Genomic DNA, 16,514 nt, shown 5'->3' with positions numbered 1-16,514 from the left:
CACTTTTAATGTAATGTTCGGTCTCCAACCCAACAATAAATATGTCTTGGTAAACATCCTATCTTTTACTCAGTCGCCTACGTCTCTCGTAATTTATATGTGACTTCTACCTCGTGACTATCAAACGATCTTACTTAATAAAATTCTCTAAAATGGGTTATGAATAGTTGTTATTTTTGACGTGACTAATTGTATAAATTTTTATTGTAATAGTAACATAATTATCATCATCATTAATTTAAGACGCACGCTCTTGTCGGTGTAGCATCCTCCATACTACTTTTTAGAGAAAAATAGAGCAGTGGTTTCACTGTTGCCTTCCGCCCCGCAGTATTCTGTCTGACGCGAGTGGGATGGCGCCCAGAGTAGTCTATTACAAAGCCGTAGTAGGACTCCTGTCTTCCGCCTCTGAATAGTACTGACAGTTACTGCTGCCTTCTGTCAGTAACATATTATACATCAATGATATTGTCATTGATTTATATTTTTACATGTTTTAAGCTATGAAATTACGATTTTATTTACTGTAATGATAAAAGTGTATGTGATTTTACTGAATAAATGAAAGCTGAGTGGAAAACTTTTATAAAACCATTTTACTTTTATAAAAGTAGATTATAAATGTATCAGTAATCCTTTCTGACCTAGTAGTGTTAACTACAAATGGCGTTAGCCATTTGAACTAAACACAGGTTGTTAGTGATATCGTAACGAAAACTTTGAGGGATTCTGAGTTGAAAATATAAAAAAAATAACACTAAGTAAACTTTTTATGAAAATTCCGACAGGAAGTTTCACTTGATATCAACTCAGGGTCATGGTCTGAATCATCCCCCCTAGTGTTCGTTACGGTGTGACTAACACCCATACGTACCTGTAACGTATTTGTACGGGGTATAAATGATATCATAAAAAATACTGAGGGGGATGATTCAGCTCATTATTCTGAGTTAATATCAAATGAAATGTTCCATCGCAAAAGTATACCTAAAATTGAAATAATTTTAAAAAACTCAAAAAAAAAATTAAATTTGCGACGGAAAATTCCACTTGATACTAACTCAGAATCATGGTCTGAATCATCCCCCTCAGTATTCGTTACGATGTGACTAACAACCTGTATAGACTATTTATGTTAATGATATGTTACTTTATTTTTACAAATATTATTGTAAGCTCTATTTGCTCAATCAAACGAATGCAAATCGTGACGTACACGTAAGTTACTCTAGCCGAAACTGACTCTATTATAAAACCGTCTGCACATCCAACTTTGCACACCCAACGCATGCGTCTGAAACTTTTCCAAGCAGTTATACGCTAGGACCGTTCAGGGACACCAAGTTAAAATCAGTTTCCTAGTAATGAACGAGAGACCCTCCCCAACGGGTCTCGACTAATTAAGTTTTAAATTAAAAACCCCGTGAATAAAACATTTCACACGATGGCACGCGCCTGGGTTATTAAAATTATGCTCCGTTGACGGAAGCAATATAGCTTTAATAAGCTTTATTATTATACAGGTGCAACCAAACAGGCTTAAACTCACGGCTAGTTCCCACCGGGGTAAGCAGACACTGTGGAATTCTTGCTTCGATCCTAACATACTTCTCTTGCTTCCTCCACTTTAATTATTATTATTAATGCACATGGCAAAAAACAAATTAAATTTCCAGCGTGGATCATATATCGGAAAGTCGAACCATCACCTATATAATTAGGGCTTAATGTAGTCGCCATACTGTAAATGAGGTCACCCGGATCAAACGCTATCTCACATAGTGAACGAGTGTACACCGGGTTCCTAGGTGGCATAGGCGAGCTGAAAATTTTGAAATAAACACATCCATACTGTTGTTTTATTACATTACATAGCACGTTTCGCAAGCTAATACAAGTTAGACCAGCACCTAATATAAAGTTCGTTGCAAAAGTCCGTACGGTTACTTATGAACTCCAACTCCGTCAACTTATATGAACTTTGTAAGCAAAGTAATCACAGCGAGTTCTTTTTAAAACTTGGAATATTTAAAGTTCAACAGAATCGCCATTTTAAAGTCTCGCAATACGTGACAGTGGATCAGGATTAAACTGTCTTGGTCATTTGCGAGTGTCTGAGTAGTGAAGTGAGGAAAGTCTTACAAAATAGCGGTCTTTAAAGTCTTGTACTTCTTTCAAAATGGTTTTGTATATGTCTTTCGCTAGAATGTATTTTAGCTAGAATTACTTTTGGTCTGAACTCATCTCTAATTTAAGAGACACGCTCTTGTCGGTGTAGCATTTTCCTTGCTACTTTTTAGGGAAAAGTGAGGTAGTGGTTTCCCTCTTGCCTTCAGCCCCGCAGTACTATGTATGACGCGAGTGTAATGGCGCTTAGGGTAGTCTATTACAAAGCCATACTAGGACTCCTGTCCTCCGCCTCTGACAGTTACTGCTGCCCTCTGTTAGGTTCCAGGTTACAGACCCTGTGGCTTGCCCCTTCTTTCCTGTATTACTGTACCGATGGCTCCCATCTCCGCCTCACACATAGCACACATAATTCAAATACTTTATTGCACACAAGAAATACAAAAATACAAAGGAAAAGAGAAGTACAAAGATTATTCTTATTGCTAAATAGCAATCTCTTCCAGGCAACCTTAATACTAAACACTACCATCACAATACTAAACAATTACCTAATTATGTTATTATATTTTTTGCAGTAAATTGGATTAATTATACCAATTTACTTTTATAATATAATTTGCGATTTAAATTATAATGTTTGTTTACCCGCAGGGTTTGTATACTGTAATTAAACTAATATTATTACCACACAACCAAATTTTTGGCTACTCGTCTCGTTTCATAATTTTCATATTTGCACGATTAATTTGTGATCCCAACAATAATGAATAGTCCTACATTTTACTAATAGGTATGCTTAATTTTTAACCTGCAAAAGCAGCATTACAGGAGCAGTTCCTGTGACTCACCTCTTCCGTCCTGCATGGCCGTACCGACGGCTCCCATCGCCCCCTGTGCAAACTAAGTCTGGTCTGAACTAAGGATCAGAAAATGATTGTGATATGTCCACACCGAGAACCTGGGATCTCTGGATCATGAGACTAATACTTTAACCACTAGACCACAGGGGGCGGTGTCTTCTGCTGATTAGTTAGGACTCACAAATGTGTTTCACCTAGCTATTGCGTCCCGAAATTAGTGAAGAAAAATCGCTGTGTACTTAGCACTTGAAAAACGGTAAAGTCACGTAGTTAGGTACCGAATTACTTTACAATTTTATTGTTGGAATCGTGTTTTGTTCCCACAGCCTTTGCCCTCAGGCAATCCTGCCCCTAGTGCATATATTCCATACCGCACCATAACGTATTGTTTGACATTTCAAAAGCCTTTGACTTTGTTTCATACGGGGTTGTTACACCTACAACCGAGTAATTAAAAAGTGGGACTATACTCAATTGAACAATTTCGTTTTAAAATTGTTGACTGCAATTTGTTCTTATAAAACTGGTTTAATGATGAAGTAAGTAACATAAAAATAAATAAGTACTTACATTTTCTTTATAAGTTCCACAAGGAAGTGTACTGCTCCCTCTTAGTTTGATCAAATATTTGTAAGCGGCGTTCATTTTACTAAAAGCTCAGGTGAACCGTGGGTATTCAGTTCATCAATCAATCAATCAATAATACTTTATTGCACAACAACATATACAAAGGACATCATCTTGCGATGGATGCACTTTTTGAATAGCGCAATATGGAATATAGTTGTGAGCTTATGTGAATCATATTTAACGACATACTTATTGATTAAGAGACAAGTTTGTCATTGTAGTAATAATATATATATATATATATATATATATATATATATACTTACGCTGTTCAGCGGTTAAGTATTTTTAATTAAACTTCTCGCTAAAAATCACTTTAAATCATTACCTCTTTATTAATTATTCATTTCATTACCTAACCCACTTTCGACATTAACATTTAACGCCCATCTTGTTATAACTTTAGTCCCATAAACAATGTACAATTTGGTCGGTTGTTAGCCATTGTTTTTTTATATGAAGTATAATAATATTATTATATCTATGCCTGTGATAACATAAATTTTACCTGTCCGACAAAAATCTGCCTACACGCATTGCGCTCATAAATTGACGATGGTATTTCATGGATGTAGAGTTAGCTAGAAATGGTATGTTTAAAGTACATAAACCGACTATACGGTGTTAGTGACATCGTAACGAAAACTTTGAAATATGATTCAAGGCATGATTCAGGAAAACATCGTGAGGAAACCCACATTCACGAGAAATGCATTTTCGGAGGTATATGACCTAACCTGTATTGGGCTGGTTTTCCCTTCGCGGGTTGGAAGGTCAGATAGGCAGTCGCTTTTGTAAAAAATCGGACCTGTCAAATCTTCAGGTTAGGTAAGCGGACTTTGTGAGAACATGATACCGTTGGTTTAACAAAGCTTGTTGAATCGTAGGTATAAAGTTCATCATACGATGGCTGTAAGTACGATGTTTGCACCTAAGTTTCGTATGTTTAATTATTATTATTTTTTATATTGAAAGTTTCACGGCGCATTGGCGCTTCTGCTCTGTAAAGTCGAGAAATGTAAATAAATGTAAAACTATTAAGTCTCTAATAGTATTATACTTTTCACTACTCCAATTGAGAATGTAGTGAGTTTATATTATGTTGTCTTGATGACACTTCCAGTTTGACTATATCTACACCATCCTGTCCGCGGTCTAATGAACTTTTTAAATTAAAAAAGGTCCGGAATAACATATTATTCGGTCCCACGCATATTTCGCGTCCGCGGAGACAGTAATTTAATTACAAGTTCTACCGCGGTAGATTAGAGGCCTCTCCACCGGGCTTTTAGGGTTCTGTAGCTTAAAGAGAAAAGTGTAACCTTACCCGACTGTAATATACATTTTTTTTAACGTGATTTATTGTATATTTGCTGCAGATGGCATTAACTAAGTCCGAGTCCGTCACACATGAACCTAAAAATAATTTTGAATAAATTAAAAACTTTATATTTTTACGTATCTTGGTATATTTTGTAATGTCTCTCTTTCCTTCCCTCACTCTTCGTGTTCTTCAGGTATATCTTCAGATATTCTAAACGGCATTGAAGTTTCTTCAATAAATTCACCATGCCCTCATACCAGGTACTCTAAGTATTTATTTATTTAACACATTTTTTATAAAGAATTTTAACAAAATATAAAAGTATTTTTTAAATTAATTTTGATATGAATATTTTAAGATTGAACCTCTAGAATATACTGTAAACATAACTATCTTGCAGGATTATTTGCATTTTTTTTAATAAGTTACGGAACCCTAATTTTACAAGTCCGACTTGCGGATTGCCGCTTTTTTTAAATAAGCTTTATTAGACTCGGTCACGGGTAAAAGCGGCTGCCTGTTACGGGCTTTCATGTTTCCAGTAATTTGCTATATAATTGCGTTGCGTTTTAATTATTTATAATTATGAATTTTGGATAATATTCTTTTCTAATAGACGTTCTAGTTATGAAGAAGTTAGACGACTGATTATCACCTCCATTGCGTTGTTCCGTTTTTACAGGGTTCGCTTACCTAACCTGAAGATTTGACAGGACCGGATTTTTCAGAAGCCACTGCCTGACTGGCCTTACAAGCTGCGAAGGGAAAACCAGCCAATACAGGGTATGTCATATACTTCCGAAGCGCATTTCTCAGGAATGTGAGTTTCTTCAACATGTTGTCCTTCACCGCTGAGTACGTGATAATCATTGTAGTTGGATGGCTAATCGATTAAAAGATTTTTATAAAGATAAAAAGTACGAAATGCAATGACAACCTTAGTTTCTACTGGTAAAAACAAATATAGACTGCATTTATATCATCAATCTCAAACATGAATTCATAAATTATGATGTTATTGATAATAAGAAATACTGTAAGCCTTCTTCTTCCTCGTTCCCTCACTGCTGAGGATCGCGACCACAGGTTATGGTTTTCCACTCGGTACGGCTATATGCTGCGTGGACCGCCCTCTGTATGCTGCCGCCCACCGTCTTCTTCACGATGTCAGACCACCTCGTAGGCGCCCTTCCTCGCGCACGTTTGCCATCCATTTGCCCAACGATGATCTGCTTCTCCAGACTGTGCTTCGGAGACCGCATAATATGTCCGAAGAAGATTAGGGCACGATTCCGGCATAATGAGGAGAGCCGCGTCGTGATCTTGAGCTCTTTTACTATGGACTCATTCGTACACATCGCAGTCCAAGGTATGCGTAGCAACCTACGCCAACACCACAAATATAAGTACATCATCATCATCCGTACGACGCCCACCAATACGCACTGGACCAGCGCGGTGGGCTTATGGTCCAACCCCCTCCCCCCCAAATATGACCTCAAATATAAATACATATAGATATAATTTTTAAGACAAAGTTCATTCATCCCTAATCCCCTGCCACCCCCGCTGCATCACAAGTCGCCTCGCTCAGTTAATGAAGTGACAAAACATTAGGCAAAAAGGTGGAAAGATAAGAAATACTTAACTGAAGATACTTAACATGAAGTCATGCGCATCTTGAAGATAAACGGTCTTAACTCACGCTGCAACGAGTATTATGATAGGGCCAGTCATGTGCCGTTCTTGGGAATGTACCCAAAGTGGGAAGGTTTCTAAAAACTCTTTAATAGCAAAGACACTGGCTGCTTATATTTATTTTTTTTCATTCCTATAGTCTGACCCTATCTGCCTTAAGGCCCGTAATGAGGCTTTTTTACATAACTTAAATGCACCTTTTCACTGACCGCCGGGAACGTTATATATTAATTGATTATAAATCGGTTTAAAGTATTGCACCAAATTTAAAGAAAATAGTTACCTAAAAAAGAGACTTAAGTAAATGGCAAATTGCGCACCTGGCAACTTTGAAATCGACGGGGTACTTTCAATCCAGGTAAAGTGGTCTCAATTATTACACGGATTTAAATTACTTTTTCAAAAAAGCGCACACGTGATTTTATTTTTATTTAAGGCGACGGAACCGTGGTAGCCCAGTTGGTAGAACGCTTATCTTTCACTTTGAGGTGGACTGGTTTTACCTTTGCGGGTTGGAAGGTCAGACAAGCTGTCGCTTCTGTAAAAACCGGACCTGTCAAACCTTCAGGTTAGGTAAGTTAGAAAACGGGATAATGCTAGGGAGATGACACTTCTTCTATCGTGTGGGTTGTGAGGTGGATTACCAACCTCATCAACCCTTGTGTCAGGGCTACTATTGAGCCGCCAAAGGCCCCTGACATGACTCCTGTAACGACTACGTACTTACATCAGTAAGTAGTAACGGGGACCAACGGCTTAACGTGCCTGCCGAAGCTCGGATCGTCTTACTTTAGGACAATCAGGTGATCAGCTTGTAATGTTCTAACCAAACTAGGGATCGCAAAGTGGTTTTTGTGATAGGTATGTCCCCACAGGGATTCGAACCCGGGACCTCCGGATCCGGCCGATGACACTATAAGGCGGCGGTAACTGTCTGTAATTATTTCTATCATTATTACTATGACTACGACAAGTACTGAGACACTGATATTACGGTGATTATGCCACTACTAATGCATTAAGTCATTAATCAAGGCGTCGCATCAATCACTCTTTCGGACGCTTCCGGTCGCATACGGGCGCGATCAGCGAGATAATGTCGTTAGGGGGTAGGCTGGACCATTTTCTTGGTTATTAATTTATTTATTTCTTACTGTTTACATGGTTCTTCATGCATCATGCCACAATTACTCAGAATCATGGTCTGAATCATCCCTTTCAGTATTCGTTACGATGTCACTTACATACAAGTACGTATGGGTGTTAGTAACACCGTAACGAATACTGAAAGGGATGATTCAGACCATGATTCTGAGTCGATATCAAGTGGAATTTCCTATCGGAAAAGTCTAAATTTTGAATATTTTTCAAAAATTTTTTTCAGTTGTATACTATTGCGATGAAAAAATTTTCATCGCACTTGATATTAACTCAGAATCATGGTCTGAATCATCTCTCAAAGTTTTCTTTACGAAGTCACTAACACCCTGTATACATGAAACAAGTTTGTTATAATTTTGTCCTCGTGTGCTTTCCTGCAAAAATTTCATGTTGAATTTTCGTGTAACTCTCAAGTCTTTGTTAACGGGAACGACATACTTAATTGAAAATTCGTTCGTTAATACTTCAAAAGACGTACGATTTTGCTTATTAGTAAGATTTTTACTTACTTCGAAAAAGTTAGCTTTGGATACAGAAAATTTAATTGTTGGAATACTTTGATTTAATTTATGTTAAGAATGGTGCTAATTCCTGTAAATACCATCTAATTTTATTTTAAGTTATATCTGTCATTTTCTTATCCGCCGAAAAGGAAAGGGCCGGGTAATCGACAAGCATAAAATTTAAGCACAAATCTAAACCAACCGTTTAAAAATTTTACATCCGTCAATAACCCGACACAGTTAAGTAAACAGCACGTCAAACGGATTGCATACCAGCGACGTACCTTTTGATTCGCCCGGGTTATTCATTCATTTACTCATTCTTCCTAAAATTAAGAGCTGTGAATCATCCATCCCTTTCCTTTTCGAAAATGACGGATATAACTTAAAATAAAATTAGGCGGTATCTGCAGGAATCGGGACCAGTATTAATATAATCATAATTAATACACTTTAGCGCCATCTTGTCGCATTACCTAAATAAAAATAAAATATCCAGTGTCTTTAATTACTCTTTAGTACGTTATTGTGACAAGGTTCTATAGTGTGTACTATTCTGTTGTGTTTAATTTTAGGCGATATGGCTCACTACATATCGCGTTGGTCTAACAGAAAGCGGTGTGTGGGTACCTTTGACTACCCCAATTGGAATTTAATCATGAGATTATGTTTAATTATGTCCTTTACGGTAGTAACACATTGCATTCACTTCTGTATGATTTAAACCATATAATAATATTTAAATAGCGAAAAGTTGAAGGGTCACTCAAAAAAAAATACCTACAATCAAAAAACATTACCCTCGTCCTTTGGCAGTCGGGTAAAAAATGATTTATTCGTCTGAATTATCAAATATAAACTTGTCGAAAGCAATTTAACACTGCAGAGTTCTTCGACCTTTACACTCTACAGGACTGAAAGAACGCCTACCTGCAAAGTGCCAACAGTACCTTCACAAAAACCTTTCTAAAGTGATAAAAATCCAAACCTCTTGTTCGCGTAAAATACCCTTTTAAACATATTCTTACACTACCAAATGGCTGATGTCATAAGTTTTCATATCACCATAAAGACATTGTAAGCCCTTTGCCCTTTAAATGGACATAGTTAATCGAGAACAGTTGGTACACAACATAGAAGCGCTGACTACTCCAAAACTCCAATTATTTTGTCTTTGGAACGCTTGATTGATAGCGAATTATAAAACTTAGAGAGAGTTACTGTCCTCTCTAACATGGTAGATGACTTGTGAGGTTGATGGGCTGTTCATCTGGGAGGATCTATAACGATGAGCGTTCATAGGACAAAGTCTTGTATGTGTAAGATATACGCAGACGCCATTTTGAACTTAGATACCCCCCACACTAGCGTCTTTCCAGCGTCGTCTTCGTGCCAGCGTCCGCGCAACGTCGACCGACTTCGCCGCGTCGGCGGCGCGCCGCCAACGCTGACCGGCTGCCGCACGCCGATCGTGCGCGACACTGGCGTCGCGTCGTATAGCCGCAGCGCCAGTTCAACGTTTTTTGCGACCCAGTACAATGCACAACACAATCAATTGTCATAGTTCGTCAAATATTGCGGAACTGCGCTACATACTACGCTAATAGCTTTAAGTGTACCAACTGTTTTCTTTACACTACGGCGTGGGCAAGAAACAGCTGAATAACATTGAGGCTGGCCATCTGTCGCGACAACAGGTGGAGCAAAAAGTTATTGGAATAGGCCAAGGGTCGCGACAGGGAGGTTTCTAGAAGGTGAGAAATAGAGCTTTTTTTCTAAAAGTGAGCTGAAAACAGGCACAGCTGATGGATATGGTGTGCTCTTTCTTTCTTGTCGTTCCCTCACTGCTGAGGATCGTGATTGTATGTGATCTTTCTCCACTGGATTCGGTCCTGTGCCATATGCGGTCTTGCTTGACTTGGTCCACCCATGACCGGCGCTCTTGCTCTGGCACGCTTATCCTCAATCTGGCCCAGGATAATGGGCTTCACTAAACAGTGCATTAGGTGCCCAACGAAACTCAAGACAGGAGAGTCTCAAGACTCACTCCTGGCTTGTGGTAAGATGACCATGAGTAAGATGACCAGACGTTTGATGACCTTGATCTCATTGAGAATGGAGACGTTGGTTCTCACGGTGTGCTCACTTGCCCACAATGTGCAAGACCTGGACCTTTCCCAACAAAATTGGTTATACAGGCGACATTCGAGCATTATGAACGTCTTAGTTAAAACAGTCACCGTACTTGAAACCAGTCGGATTACATCATCATATCTCTAGCGTTATCCCATTTTGCTTACCTGACCTGAAGATTTGACAAGTCTAGTTTTGTACAAAAGCGACTGCCTGACTGAACCTTTCAACCTGAAGGGAAAACCGAACATTTCTCGGGTTTCAGGTGGACTTATATTAAAACACATTTCCCGGGTTTCCTCAAGATGTTTTCCTTCACACATGAAAATAATTCATGTTTGAACGTGAGTTTGAAAATAAGCAGCTAAACGCGTTTTACTTTTTTTATTCGCTCCCAGTTCACCATAGTCGCAATAGAGTTTAACAGCTCAATTTAATTATTTACACTAGATCCGACACAAAAACAGAGCAAAAAGTAATAGCAGTTATGATGACACTTGAAATTGAATGCCTGTTCATAAGGCGCGTCGTTCACACGATCAGCATGACAACCGTGTCGCGCGCGGAACCAATTATATCGAGGGCTTTGACCAATAGCCACACGATGTATATCCACGTAGATCCCGTTGGCTGCGTTTATTGGTCGAAACTCTGATACTTATATAAATCGAGCCGTGCGTGGCGCGATTACCACGTTGAGAAAATACAGTTCAGCATAGATGAAAAAGAGTTTTACAGCTCACTTAAATTCTTTACACTAGATCCAAAAACAGAGTAAAAAAGTAATAGTAGTTATGATGACACTTGAAATGGGATACCCGTAGGATAAAGCGTGTCGCTTACTCGATCTGTAAGCGCGGCGCGAATTATATCGAGGGTTTCGACCACTAGACGCAGCGAATACTATCTACGTGGATATAATTTGTACGGCTATTAATGAATAGATGAATAAAATAAAAAGAAGTTTTTACGAAATTGCTTAAACTAATTACATGAAATACGTTATCAGTTGTGGTCGAAAAGAAGGAGCCTCAGCATTGCTGCTGCTTTTCAGTCACTCGCTAACAGAGTCGCAACACTGGACGCTGCGATTTCCAACTGCTTAAAGTTTTTTGGTCACAGCTCTCGATATAATTCGAGCCGTGCGCGGCATGGTTGCTGTGCCGCGAGGGCAGGATTCTAACTGAAGATAAACGAATAGCGTTGCGGCGGTGTCGAGACGTTAGCGTTTGTCGTTTGTCATATCGTTTCCATACATAAATATCACGCCTCGACCGTGCCGCGACGCCGCTGCTACAACTCCGCCGTGTCGCCGCCTTTGTCTGTCGTGTGAGCGATGCCCCTAAATATATTTGCATATTCAGCAGCTAGCGACGATTTTAAATAAACTTGTTTATAAAACTGCTCTGCAAAGGTAAAACTTTGAACTAGAATGAATTTTAAATGCAAGTGCTTAGGGTTTATGGCTCCATTGGGTTTTAAAAGATGACTATTTGAATTTTTATTTGAATAGATTTGGGAGTTAGTTACCTACCAATGTACGTAACTTTGACATGTTACAATAACTGAGCATGAGAGGTATGCCTCAGCTTACCTCGGTGGTAAATAGGCGTGTGCTTGTGTATGTACCTATATACGTATACATACTTGACCTGTGATATTTTCTATCGTGCATACATTATTTAGAGAGCCCTGGTAGCCTAGTTGGTAGAACGCTTGACTCTAAATTTCAGGTCGCAAGTTCGGATCCCAGCATAGGCCTACACCAATGATTTTCGAATTCATGTTTGGATCATAAATTATTATCATCTCAGCGGTAAAGGAAAACATCGTGAGAAAACCCACATTCCCAAGAAATGTATTTCGGAGGTATGTGACCTAACCTATATTGGGCTGGTTTTCGCTTCGCGGGTTGGAAGCTCAGACAGGCAGTCGCTTCTGTAAAAAAAACGGACTGATGTGAAAAACGGGATAACGCTAGGTCTATGGTGTTAATTATTTAAGCCCAACAGTGGGACGTATATGTTATTTGTGAATGTAGGTATACATTTTCTTGTTTCTGTGCTGCTCATCATTTCAGACATTGAATCTTTTCTAACATAATAGACCATTACTGGTTCATGATTGAATTCGTATCGAGAGTAATTGCAAAGTATTTTTAAGTACTTGCGACGCTGCCCACCCCGCTAGAAATCACTGTCGTGAACTTATGTATGTAATGTACATCATCAATAATTTTAAAATATACCCTCCATCAACCTATATTAAAATTCACTTCACTTTGCAACGCCATTGCAATTTATCTTAAGCAAGGATAATCGATTTGTCTTAAATTTTCTCGCGACTGTTTTTAGGGTTCCGTAAGAGTAACTAAGTACAAACTTAACTTCCTGCTCAAATTTGGTAAGCATATCGCAAGTTATATAATAATGCAATGTTATGTTGTAACTATAATACAATTTGTAGAGACTGGGCCCTGAACTAGAGAAAAGTAAGGTTACGAAACAAAAAAAACATAAATTAAAACTAGGTGCCAAGTATGAGAGGTTTACATTTTATCTACCTCTTAGTTTCAGGTCTGCCCTTAGTATTTCTTTTGTAAATATTTTATCATAAATGTTATGAAGACGGTTGAAAGAAGAATTATGAAAGTAAAGTGATTTTTGAAAGGAATATATTATAAATACGCAGAAGAAGTCCTAGAAAAGCGCTGATACAGCAAAGTGGGTAATTATTTTTAAAAGAAAGCAAATAGTTACTTGGTCTACTCTGAACTGGCGCGCGTGAATGAAACGATTAATGAATATAGAGGAAGTAAGAGAAGTATTTCTAATAGAATCCATAGTGCATGTTTAGTTTATCTACAAATTCCAATTTAAAAAATATCTTTATTCAGTAGTTATTATTTTTTACGAAACGAACGTCTCATCTGCTTAAAACTACTGCAGAATTCCACCGGTATAGCCGAGGAAACGAATTTGCCAGAAAAACCTCGGCACGGGGCGCTAAAAATACTTCAATTTTTTTAATTAGTAACTATACGGAACCTTCGGCGCGCTGTCCAACTCACACTTGGTTAGTTTTTTTATTCGCCCACAACGCGCACACGTCAGCTATGAGCGATAGGCACATTGTAATATATCATCTCGTAAATTACTTCCATACTTCAATCCATCAAGCGCTGAATGTGCAAAGAATAACTTATTATCATTCTTGCAAATACGTCAAGGAGCCAAAATTATACAAGTACTTCATTGACGTCGTATAACAAATAGAGTACCAATATCCGTGAAAAAATGGCCGCGGCTCATCTTGACACTGACGACGGCGTGTAACTCAAATTCAAATTCAAAAATATCTTTATTCGGTAGGTTATATAGTTACACTTTGAATCGTCAATTTTTACATAACGAACGTCTCATCCGCCTAAAACTACTGTTTCTCACAACCTGCATAGCCGAGGAAAAGAAGCTGCAAGTAAAACCTCGGCACAGCGCCCTAGACGTTTTTTAAAACAATAATATACATAAAATATTGTTACACAGTTCTAAAAAAATAAAAATTATTTATATTGATTTATTTATTGCATGTCACAAAGAATGGCACGGCAATATAAAAGAGGCGATACTAGGTGCCTTATTATAATAATATTATAATATCTAATTAAATAGTATTATTAAGTAATTAGGTACAAAAATATAATAAAACAGCTGTTTAGATTACCACACGTGAAGAACTTAATAACAAGATTAAAAAAAAACTAATACTTAACTTAATAAAAAACTAACTTGTTATTCAATGTAGTAATTTGGCTGCCTAATATCCCATCCCTCTGTAAGGTGAAGGTATGGAAATTTACCATGGGGTAAGACATTAAAATCGACCTTATCTCCTCACGGCGCCACACTAACCCTGTGAAGTAGCCATCTCGTCGGCACGGTGAAATTGAAATTGCTCTCAGCGCTCTTCATTTCCCAGAAAATTTTATTTTTTTCACCTATTCACCGCTTCAGCCTGTTTGGTTACTTCCTAAAGATATTTTTTGCTTTTTAAAAGCTTGTCGGTTTGGTGGACTAAACGTAATTGCTTGTGATCAAAGTCTTAACTCATCTAGGTAAGTATATTGGAAAGACCTTTTTAGTACTCAGTGCATAGCAATATTTATTTATTTAGGCAATGTTTCTGACACAAAAAGTTGTGTTCTTTAATTTAAAATATCGGGTTTTCCGGTTTAGTGGTCAGCGCATATCGCTATTGGATTCTGAGTTGATATCTGAAGGAATTTTCCGTCGCAAAAGTATGGAACTGAAAATAATTTAAAAAGCTAAAATTTTCATGAATTTTGATGAGATCAAAAACGATAAATCGTGGTCTGACGTTCTCCAAAGTTTTCAGTACCGTGTTACTAACACCCATACCTACCCATATGGCTTGCTGTACGTACTTGTATGATTGTATGGGGTGCAAGTGACTTCTTAACAAATACTTACTGAGGGGATGGTTCCATTGATGATTCTGAGTTAATATCAAGTGGAATTTTCCATCGCAAAAGTATAGAATTGAAAATAATTTAAAAAGGCACAAGAAAGTCATGAATTTTGCGACGGAAAATTCTATTTGATATTAATCCAGAACCGAGATCTGAATCATCCCCCTCAGTATTCGGTACGATGTCACAACACCCTGTATTACAATTTGCGTATACTTAATATTATAAACAAATTGGGACCCAAGATGTCACTTAGAAATAAAAAAGAAATTAGTATTTTGACTTTGGCATCACAATATAATCTTTGAAAACATAATATATGTAAAAAAAACATATAGGATTGTTTGCAAAAAATAGCGATAGGCACATTGTTAATAACCGGAATAAAAATAAACTTGATTTACAAGTCAGTCAATTACATCTTCTTCGTCGTTTCCTCACTGCTGAGGATCGCGACTACAGGTTATGGTTTTCCACTCGGTACGGCTATATGCCAATTACATAAGATCACTTAATTAATCTTTTAAGGGGCATTGTATACGTTTTTACAATAAGATTCCCTTTGACATTCAGAATTTGCCTTTCAACTGTTTTAAGACAGTAGTTAAACAGAAACTTTGCAAGAAAGGTTTTATAAAGTTAGTGATTATTTAGAAGATATGAATTCATGGGATTAACTGTCTGAGAACTGATATTAGGCAGCTTAATTAATCAAATGTATAACAATATTTTATGTTTTTTTTTTAAAGAACGTCTAGGGCGCTGTGCAGAGGTTTTTTTGCATCTTCTTTTCCCCGGCTATACAGGTTCTGAGAAGCTGTAGTAGTTTTAGGCGTATGAGACGTTCGTTATGTAAAAATTGACGATTCAAAGTGTAACTATGTTACCTACTGAATAAAGATATTTTATGAATTTGAATTTGAATATTTAGCATATCGACAAACTACATTTAGCAGTCTGTTACAGAACTACGTGATACAATAATTATCAATTCGTAGACCCTCTAACAAGTGTAACTACGTTCGCATATATTACCTTTACTAGATTTGCATCACAATGTGACAGGACTGAATGACTGATATCACTTGATGTTTCTGTATACATTAAAATGTTTTGCTTTCTATATTCACAGTGCATATCTACGGTCACGAGTACTAATATGTATATGTCACCGTAAAATTGTAAATAACATTAGATTATAATCTATCGATTTGAATCTCGCGAGATTGTGAACTGTTGAATAATTATGAATCGTATCATATTGCTTACAATTTAACGTATTATTTTTCGGTAGATTATAATTTATCGACAGTTCACAATCTGAGATAGATTATAATCTAACGTTATTTACAATTTTACGGTGACATATACACTTTGAAATCATGTCACAATAAGTTTTTTGACAAATTAAACCGTAAGTCTCATTAAACGTCAAATATGATAGTGCGAGCGAGTACATGATATTGCTCATGACTGTACTCAATATGTGCCGTGGAAGAGCCGTGGTAGCCCATTTGGTAACGCTTGCCTCTCACTTTGAGGTCGCAGGTTCGAATCCAGCACAGGCCTAAACCAATGATTGTCGA

This window comes from Pectinophora gossypiella, chromosome 19 (assembly GCF_024362695.1).
Source record: "Pectinophora gossypiella chromosome 19, ilPecGoss1.1, whole genome shotgun sequence".
Taxonomy (NCBI): domain Eukaryota; kingdom Metazoa; phylum Arthropoda; class Insecta; order Lepidoptera; family Gelechiidae; genus Pectinophora; species Pectinophora gossypiella.
This window is presented reverse-complemented; position numbering follows the sequence as displayed.